This window comes from Desmodus rotundus, chromosome 12 (assembly GCF_022682495.2).
Source record: "Desmodus rotundus isolate HL8 chromosome 12, HLdesRot8A.1, whole genome shotgun sequence".
In the NCBI taxonomy this organism is placed as follows: Eukaryota; Metazoa; Chordata; class Mammalia; order Chiroptera; family Phyllostomidae; genus Desmodus; species Desmodus rotundus.
Genome location: NC_071398.1, coordinates 33,108,023 through 33,119,241, shown reverse-complemented (window position 1 = coordinate 33,119,241; position 11,219 = coordinate 33,108,023).

The following is an 11,219-nucleotide window of genomic DNA, read 5'->3' as shown; positions in this document are numbered from 1 at the left end:
CAGGAACTACTATAAAGGACACATGAACAAATCCAAGGGGGAGGGTGGAGAGGGGGGAGGGAAGTGGGTTCACCTGGGGTGGGGTGAAGGGATGGGGGAAAAGGCATACAACTGTAATTAAATAACAATAAATAAATTAAAAAAAAAAAAAAAAAAAAAAAAAGAAATAAAGTTGGTGATTACTCCTGCACAAAAAAAAAAAAAAAAAAAAAAAAAAAAAAAAAAAAAAAAAAAATAGCAGCAAAATAAAAAATGCCCACCAATTTTCATCTTATCAGGGAAATAAAAATTAAAACAATAGTAAAATACCATTACACACTTACAAGGATGACTAAAATTATGAAGTGGCCATACCAAGTGTTGGTGAGGCTAAGAAATTACCCTAAATTGCATACATTACTGGTGGGAATGTAAAATGGCACAATTTTGCACAACAATTTGGCAGTTTCTTGTAAAGATAAACATATATTTTCCACACAACCCAATGATTCCACAACTAGGTATTTACCTGAAAGAAATGAAAATATAGTCTATGCAGAGATTTTTTTCCTGTAAATGTTCACAGAAGTGTCATTCATTATAGTCAAAAGTGGGAAAAAATGTCTATCAAAAAATGAGTGGATAGGATTCAGAAGATGGTGGTGAAATAGGTGGGAGCCAAGCCCACTCACTTTTGCACCCAATTCAGATACTTAGTGGATCTTCCAAAAAACAAAGTTAACAGTCAATGGAATCTTAGCTGATATGAAGTTTAGAAGCCAAAGAGTACAGAGGATGATTCAAAACGGGCAGTAAGAAGATTTTACAGGTGGATAGGAAAAGTCCCTGGGCGTGGCATGGGCAGCAGTGGCTGCTGTGATACCCTCAGCTGCAGTGCCTGCATCAGTGGAGAGCCTGGTCAGAGATAGCAGCCTGGGGGCTCCCTCCCCTCCCAGGGGGGGGAATCCCTGGATCTGGGCCGTGAGGGACTTGGATACAAAGAGTCACTGGGGTGAATCAAGCTACACACACACACACACAGCTAGTGGCACACCCTAGCTGCAGTGGTGGACACCCACTGGGAGAATGCCAGAGAGTGAGAGGTACAGTCTGCACCTGGTTCTGGAGAAGCTGGGCTGTGGCTGGCCATGACTGCAATAAACTCTTGATTTTTGGAGCAGTGGAGTGTGTGGAAAGCTGGACAGTGGCTCGGTGCTGCAGTGGGAGAATCTAGTTGAGGAGTGCTGGGCATGGACTCTGCGCATGCTGCTGCCCTGCCAACACGGGAGCTTTGTGGGCGCAATTTGCTCCCACTCAGTACAGCTGGGAAAATTGATCAGAGGGGTAAAAAGGAAGGTGGTTTCTCGGCTCCAGGTGACCCCTGCCCGGGTTTAACGGTGCAGAGTGGAGAGTGCAGGCCTCAGTGTGCTGTCAGGGCGGTGAACTGGGAACTGTGCACCTGAGATTATTTGAGGCCAGGCTGCGTTTCTTGGTGGAACCTCCCAGAAGGGAAGGTTGAGCCCAGCCCCCACCTCCTGCAGGAGCAGTGGAAGATCTCCAAAACTGGTTGGGCAGACTAACCAACTCTGCAGGGGGTATTTCTACTAGAGTGAGACAGCAAGAAGAAGCCTAAAAGGGGCCATATTGAACTCCTCACAGGGAGACAACGTACACTGGGTCCTAGGGCCCTATCTCACCGAGGCCATCAAAGCAGAGAGTTCAAAAAGTGTGCAGCAAGGGGGGGTTCAGGGTGCTGCCCAGCCTCGGCTCACACACAGAGCTGTCAACACCAAGAAGGAGAAAGCTGACACTTGCATAGATTGTCCCCTGCCCCCATGAAATGGACAGCTATTTAATCAGAAACTATATGTTACTGGAAATAAACTGGGGCAGAATAAGACAGGAGGTGTAGAGGCAGGAGGAATGCACCCACAATTTTCCCAGAAGACTGAGCAGTGTCTCCCAGGGGAGACACAGAGGCCTCACCCTCTCAATAGCAACAGAAGCTCCCTTCAGAGGCAGGTGAAGGAGATATAGACGGTGTTGCCAGAAGTTGGACGAACAACCCCGAGACCTTGAGCTGATAAAAAACAGAAATGGATCCAGAAAGAAGTCAGCAGGCAAACACCAATAGCTGAGATGAATTTCACCTTGCTCTTCCTTAGAACTTATTTTTTTTCCTTTCTTTCGTCTTTTTTTCCTTTCACATAGCCTTTTAATGTTTCTTTTTTTGCTTCAATTGTAATACAACTAACTCACCATTCTTGGTCTTTTACTTTTTATTCTTTTTATTCAGATTATATACTTTTCTCATATTATTGTTATTTCAAATCCCACATAGCACCCTTCCCTGGCCTTACTCCATTTTGCCTTCTTCCTGATTTTTCTTATTGTTGTTCTAAACTTTACTTTCATGCTACACCATGCTATTATTCCTTACTCCTACTACTTCTCTTCCATCCATCCTTGCAAAAGCATTCTTCCTTCCTTAAGTCAGCTCACATTCTTTTTCCCCCTCTTATAGTAGTATTATTTCCTTTCCATCTTTATAAATTGTGGGTAGTTGGGTGAGGATATCACAGTTATTGCTGTTCTTGTCCAATGGAATTCCTATTTGTTCACTACTTGTGTGTACTTTAAATCCAATAGGCTACTCTCCCCATCTAATACCATTTTGCCTTCCCCTTGCCCTTGATCAGTTGAGTTAGGAATTTTATTTTAGTGTTTTCCCATTTCTTAGCCTGGGTTCTATTCCTTACTCTTATTACTCTTCTTCCCCATCCTCTCAAAATCATTTTTACTTATGGCAGATATCTCACATTCTCTTTTCTCTCTTGTATTTTAAAAAAAGATTTAATTAATTTATTTTTAGACAGAGGGGAAGGGAGGGAGAAAGAGAGGGAGAGAAACATCAATATGTAATTGCCTCTTGCACTCCCCAGGCATGTGCCCTGACTGGGGACCTGGCTTGCAACCCAAGCATGTGCCCTGACTGGGAACCGAACTGGTGACCCTTTGGTTTGCAGGCTGGCACTCAATCCACTGAGCCACACCAGCCAGGCTGAACAGCATGCTATTAAACAATGAGAGGGATAATAAAGAGATCAAAGAAGAAATCAAAAATTTTCCGGAAACAAATGAAAATGAACACACAAAAGCCTGCAATCTATGGGACACAGTGGAGGCAATCCTCAGAGGGAAGTTTGTAGTGATAGAAGCCAACCTAAAAAAGATAGAAACATTTCAAACAACCTAACCCTACAACCTAACCCTAAGAACTAGAGGAACAACAATAAAGCCCAGAGTGAGTAGAAGGAAGGAAATAATCAAGATCAGAGCAGATTTAAATGACAGAGAGTAAAAGAATAAATCAAAGGATCAATAAATAAAGGAGCTGATTTTTTTTATTGTTGTTTAAGTATTGTCTCCACTTTTACCCCACCATTCCACTCCATCCTACCCATTCCCACTTCCCACCCTTGAACCTACCCTCTTTGGCTTTGTCCATGTGTCCTTTACACATGTTCCTTGATGGCCCTTCCCCTACTTCCTCCCATTATCCCCTCCCACACTTTCCTCTGGTTACTGTCAATTTGTTCTTTATTTCAATGCCTCTGGTTATATTTTGCTTGCTTGTTTATTTTCTTGATTAGGTTCCACTTATAGGTGAGATCATAGTATTTGTTTTTGATCAAAACAGACACAAAAGAATTCTCAATAAGTCTAAGAAGACTGAAATCATATAAAGCATCTTCTCTGACTATAATGGTATTTATAAGAAACACACACACACACACAGACTAGATAACATGCTACTAAACACTGAATCAGTTAAAAAAGAGATCAAGGAAGAAACCAAAGGGTACCTTGATACACATGAAAGTGAAAACGTAACAATCCCAAATCTCTGGGACACTGAAAGCAATCCTAAGAGATTCATAGCAATACAGGCCTACCTCATGAAACCAGAAGCATCTCAAATAAATAATGTAACCTTACACCTAAAGAACTAAAAAAGGAACAACAAACAAGGCTCAAATGAAAAAAAATCAGTGTAAATAAATGAAATACTCTAAAAAAAAATACAAAAGATCAATGAAATCAAGAGCTGGTTCTTTGAAAAGATGAACAAGACAAACCTTTAACAAGACTTATCAGACAAAAAAGAGAGGACCCCAACACATATATAATCAGAAATGAAAGAGGAGAGGTAAGAACTGAAACCACAGAAATACAAAGGATTATAAGAAAATGCAATAAATAACTATATGCCAACAAACTGGATAATCTGGAAGAAATGGATAAGTTCCTAGAAACATACAATCTTTTAAAACTGAATCAAGAAACAGAAAATCTGAACAGACCTATTATGACCAACAAAATCAAATCAGTAATCAAAAAAAAAAATTCCAACAATCAAAAGCTGGAGATCAGATGGCTTCACAGGTGAATTTTACCAAACATTCAAAGAGGAATTAAGGCCTATTCTTCCCAAGGTATTCCAAATAAAATTGCAGGAGGAGAAAAGGCAAGCATTACCCTGATTCTAAAACTAAACAAAGGCATTAACAAAAAAGAAGAAAATCAGAGGCGATATTTTATTGCATCTGTGTTCATCAGTTCATATCATATCCCTGATGAACACAGATACAATAAAATATCAGCAATACATTAAAAAGATCATACAGCATGATCAAGTGGCATTTATTTTGGGGATGCAAGGATGGTTCAATATCTGCAAATCAATTAACATGATAAACCAAATAAACAAAATGAAGGGTAAAAATCATGATCATATCAATAAAAGTATTTTACAAAATCCAGCACCCACTTCTGATAAAAGTATCAGCAAAGTGGGAATAGAAGGAACATACCTCAACATGATAAATGCCATATATGACAAACCCACAGCTAACAATACACTCAACAGGGAAATGCTACAAATGTTTTCCTTAAGATCAGGAACAGGACAGGTATGTTCACTTTCACCACTCTTCTTTATCATAGTATTGAAAGTCCTAGCAATAGCAATCAGGCAAGAAAAAAAAAAAAGTCATCCAAATTGGAAAGAAAGATATAAAACTGTCATTAACTGTAAATGAAAAAATACTACATAAAGAGAATCCTAACGATTCCACTATGAAACTACTAGAATTGATAAATAAATTCAGTAAAGTAGCAGGATACAGAATTAATATTCAGAAATCAGTTGCATTTTTATACACCAATAATAAACTACCAATAATAAATTATCAGAAAGAGAAATTAAGAACACAATCCCATTTACAATTGATCAAAAAAAAATGCCTAGGAATCAATTTAACCAAGGAGGTAAAATATCTGTACTTGAAAAGTTATAAGACATTGAAGAAAGAAACTGAAGAAGATACACATAAATGGAAACATCTACTGTGCCCATGGATAGGAAGAGGTAACATGAGTAGAATGTCCATACTACCCAAAGTAATCTATAGATTCAATGCAATCACTGTAAAATACCAATGCATTTTCCACAAAACTACAACAAATAATCTTAAAATTCATATGGAACCACAAAAGACCCCTCAGCAATCTTGAGAAGGAATAATAAAGATGGAGGGATCATGCTACCTGATACAAACTATACTACAAGGCTATAGTAATCAAAATGGCATGGTACTGGCTTAAAACCAGACACACAGATCAACGGAAAAGAATAGAGCTCAGAAATAAACTCATGCCTATATGGTCAATTAAATCACGACAAAGGAGTCTAGAGTATACAATGGGGTAAAGACAGTCTCTTCAACCCTGGCTGGTGTGGCTTAGTGGACTCAGCACCAGCCTTTGAACCAAAAGGTCACTTGGTTCCTTGGTTGGATTCCCCGTCAGGGCATGCACCTGGGTTGCTGGCCAGGGCCCAGGCTAGGGGCATACAAAAGGCAACTGATCACTGTTTCTCTCCCACATCGATGTTTCTCTCCCTTTCTTTCTCCCTCCCTTGCCCCTCTCTCTAAAAGTAAGTAAATAAAATATTTTAAAAAACCAACGGTCTCTTCAATAAATAGTTTGATAAAACTGGACACATCCATGCAAAAAAATGAAACTAGACCACCTTCTTACACCATAAACAAGAGCAAATTCAAAATGGCTTAAACGCTTTAATGTAAGACCCAAAAAACATAAAACTCCTAAAAGAAGACATAAGCAGTAAACTCTGACATCTCTCTTACCAATTTTTTTCTGATATATCTGTTTGAACTATGGAAACCAAAGAAAAAAAATAAACAAATAGGACTACACCAAACTAAACACTTCTTGCACAACAAAGGAAACCAACTATAAAATGAAAATACAACCTACTGCATGGAAGAAGATACATTTGTTAAGGGATTAATATCCAAAATTTATAAAGAACTCAAGACAACTTAACACCAAAAAACCAAACAATCCAATTTAAAAATAGGCAGAGGACCTGAACAGACATTTCGTCAAAGAGGACATACAAATGGCCAATAGATATATGAGAAAATGCTCAATGCCACTAATTATGAGAAAAATATAAACTAAAATGACAAAGAGAGGCCTGGCTGGTGTGGCTTGGTGGTTGAGTGGTGGCCTGCGAACCAAAGGGTCATTGGTTCAATTCCCAGTCTAGGGCACATGCCTGGGTTGTGAGCCAGGTCCCCAGCAGGGGGCGCATGAGGAACAACCATACACTGATGTTTCTCTCCCTTCCTTTACCTCCCTAAAAAATAAATAAATAAAATCTTTAAAAAAATAAAATAAAATGACAAGGATATATCATCTCACACGTGTCAGAATGGCTATTATCAGAAAATCAACAAACAAGTTGGCAAGGACTTGTTCTTCTCAAACAAGTTAGAAAAAGGGAACCCTTGTGCACTGAATGCAAATTGTCACAGCCACTGTGGAAAACAATATGGAAGTTCCTCAAAAATTTAAAAATAGAACTACCTTATGACCCAGCAATTCTACTTCTGGGCATATATCTGAAGGAACCCAGAACACTAGTTCAAAAAGATATATGCACTCCTATGATCATTGCAGCATTACTTGCTATAGCCAAGATATGGAAGCAATCCAAGTGTCCATGAATAGACAAGTGGATAAAGAAGTGGTATATAGGTACAATGAAATATTACTTGGCCATAAAAAATAATGGAATCTTAACATTTGGGACAACATGGATAGAGGTAGAGGGTGTTATACTAAATAAGTCGGACAGAGGAAAATGAATACTGTATGATTTCACTTATGCGTGAAATCTAAAGAACAAAGTAAACACTACAGAAAAGGACTCACAGGTGCAGAGAACACACTGGTGGTCGACAGATTGGAAGGGGGATGCAAGGTGCTGGGTGAAAAAGGTGAAGGGATTAAGAAGCACAAATTGAACCCTGGCTGGGTGGCTCAGGTGGTTAGAGTGCCATCCCGTACACCAAAAGGTTGTGTGTTCAATCCCTGGTCCGGGCATGTACAGGAGGTAGCAGATAGATGTTTCTCTCTCACATTGATCTTTCTCTCTATCTCTCTCTCCCTTCCTCTCTCTCTAAAATCAATAATAATAAATTTTTATCCTCACTTTGGATGAGGATAAAAAAAGAAGTACAAATTGATAGTGACAAATAATCACGGGGATATAACATACAGCATAGGGAATACAGTCAATAACATTGTAATAATTATGTAGGGTATCAAGTGGGTACTTGAATTATTGGAGGGAATCAGTTCATAAATTATATAACTATCTAAGCATTATGCTATACACCTGGAAGTAATATAAAATAATACTGAATGTCAACCATAATGATAAACTTAATTTAAAAAAAGTTCTGGAAATAGTGGTGCTGGTTATATACATCAATGTGAATGTACTTAATGGCACTGAATTATACATTTAAAAATGGTTAAAATGGTAAATTTTTATGTTATATATATATTTTACTACAATTTAAAAAAAGTTAAACAGAAAAGTGTAACACAAAGATTTGTGAGTACTGGGATGAGCACTTAAAGGGCTGGAAAAGGACCAAAGCTGTTACATAGGAAGACAAGTGACTGCTATGAAGAAGCACCCAAGTAAAGATGACATCAGTGGTGATGAAGGGACCTGTGGTATACGAAATGAGATTCAACAGTGAGAGGCATCTTAACTAAGATAGCTGTATTAGCAGGTGGGCTAGGGCCATAAGCAGATTAGAAAAAATATTTTTAAAAAACCCAAAAGAATAGGATGGGCAGGAGTTGATGAGGTAAATATTGGGCGTATGCCTAAAGTATCTGTGGAAGTTGCAGGGGGTGGTGATATTTATTTGCAGGTTGGACATGGTTTTGACACTCAGAAAGGCAGTTTACAATTAAAATTATTTGAGCATCATTAGAATAATTGTGGTGGATTATGAATAGAACAGGAGACTGTAAAGAGAAGAGAACCAATAGAGAATCTGGACAACACCAGTATTTATGAGGTCCATGTATAAGGATGAATGTTCTGAAAGAAAACACCAAGAGAAATATCTTTAAAACCAAGAGCAGAATATTTCAAGAGTTATGATTTTAGTTCAGTAGGTGTCTAGGCATATACATTTACTTCTGCATATAAAATTAGATGAAATTTAAAATAGAAATAAATCTCTAACACCATTATAGCATACTGGGGGAGTGTTTTTGCCAGGCTGCAGAATTTTAGAATTGTTAGCAGCCATGAGAAAAATTGAAGGACCAGACAGGAGAAATACAGGAATCTTAGTTCTGTATACAATCTGTCAAGCACAGTGTATTCTGAAAGCCTCAAGATAGGACTTCTTGTCACTTGATAATCACAATCTGTCAATTCCATCTCCATCTTGATTGTTTTTATCTATACAAGTCCATGCAGTAATATATTCTTATTTAACTTGAGGAAATGCATTTTTGTGCCAGTATTTCTTCTGAGAGAAAACTGAGAAAGATGTTGAATGGTATAATCATTTAATGTATAAACACTGGTTAAAATTAGAAGGAGCACTTTTGGTAGGTAAAGGCTTATTTGGCCAAAATGGGAAGAAGTGGGGACCACTTCTCTGAAGGGAAAGATAGGCAAAAGGATTTAATACAAAAAAGGCAAAGGCTCAAATATCCTTAAAAAAAAAAAAAGACTATTTCAGAAAGGAGAGAGAAACCAGCACCTCACCTGAGCCATGGTTTTGAGATTTGCAAGAGATGCCCAGTCTTCCTTTGGGTTCCTCTTTTGAAAAGTGGTGGTTCCTAAGGGAAAGCCAATATGAAAAGATGCCACATAACACCACAGACACGGCTTACAGCTCTAATTGCCTCCATTTCCCTTGTTTTGGCCCTTGTCCACTCAGCAATCCCACATAAATAATATAGGAGGGAGAACGAGCTAGATAAATTTTATTTTATTCCCAAAGCCAGAGATACAGGCCCTTAGAGCAACAGTTTAAATTTTCAGAAAGCTTTTCTCCCCTCTAGAATCATGTTTTCTTGCCTAAGCAGCCTACTGATGTTACCTACTTCCAAGCTTCTCTCCATTCAGGCTCTACAATTTATTTTGTCACCAGCAATATATCAGAATACCTGTTACCCTTGATGAATACTGCTGATACAAACTTCTTGATACTTGCCTATCTATTAGGTATAAATTGTGTTTCGAGTTTTTATTTTTCTTACTATGGGAGAAGATACAATTCTTTTCATAAGTTTAAAAACCATTTTTAGTTTCTTGTCTCTTACAATTATTTTGCTTTTCTTCTAGGTTATTTTTATTTTCTAGTTGATATTACCTCTTTTTTAAAGGAAGGAAATTAATCCTATATTTATGTAAAATAATTTTTATATTTTGTCATTTGACTTTGGGTTTTTCCCATGGAAAAGTAACTTAAAAAATAGATTATGGGGCATCTGGTTTAGTACTGATAGTTGTTCAATGACCAGTATTTCTTCCACTCACCAAAACTGCCATCTTTATCATATACTTTATTGCTTTTATGTATTTAACTAGATCTGGGCTTTATATTTAGTTCCACTCATGTGTTCATAATTGCGAAGATCACTCTGCAGTTATTAGTTTTAACACATTTTAGTATCAGTTAGGGCTACTTCCTCCTTCATTACTTTTCTCTTTCAGAATTTCTGGCTTATTCATTTTCTCCTAAGAACTTTAGAAAGTTCAAAAACTATACTGAAACTGTGTGAAGTGTTTGGGTGTTTAGATACTTTATCATGTTGTATCTCTCTGTCCTTTTATTTGTCTTAATATTTGAGTCCCTTAGAAATATTTTTTAAAAATTTGAATATACCATGCAGTCCTTTGTATCACATATTTTTGATGGCCATTGGCCACTTTCCTGTTTTCTGGTGTACACACACACACACACACACATACATATAAATAGATCCATAGGTATAGACATCTATATAGCTACCTATATACACATCTACATAGACATCTGTGCTTTGCTAATATTTTTTCTTTTCCCCAACGAACCTCTGAGTTTTCTCATTGTTCATTTTTAACAGTATGGTAACTTAGAAATCTTTCTGCCTCAGTCTCAGCAGATGTCCCAAAGATGGTGAGTTAACAAGCTTCTAAGTGTCCCTCATTCTAAAATAAAGTCTGTAAAGCAACTGGCTATAAAGTTTTGCTACCATTAATTTAACTATTTCAAGAGGCTGGAGAGGCTGAGAGAAAGGAGTCTCTTTAAGGGAGGATATTATTTTTAGAACATAGATTTCCAAGGGGGAGGAAAGTGGGTGATTCTCCCTTCCTTATAACATACAGGGGCTGTTCACATCCTGAGGCCACGGGGAACTAAAGTGATGAGAGAATTTGTGGGAAAAATTTACCTGTTTCCATGATTTGGGAGGGTAAAGTTGACTATGGTGGCTAATTCTCACCTGAGCTCTAAATAAGGAACCCATGGATGGAGCCTGCCTGGATTGGCTTGTATCCTCCTGTCCCAGAGGACTGAATGGAGAGGCAAGACCCACCAGACTAGATGGACCACTGCATATCCAGAGGAAGAACTGGGGAGGCAGCTGGAGAACTGGCTGTACCCATTAGAAGAAAAGTATATCTGGAAGTTCCCAGCAGTGGGTTCTCTCAGAGGGTAAGAGATGACTTACACTAAATTATAATGTTACCAGCCATGTTAGCCTCTTCCTGTCCCCGATTTCTGACTTCTCTTCCCTTTTCCAGATCCCAATCCATTTTAGCTGGAGACTACTCCCTAGAGGGA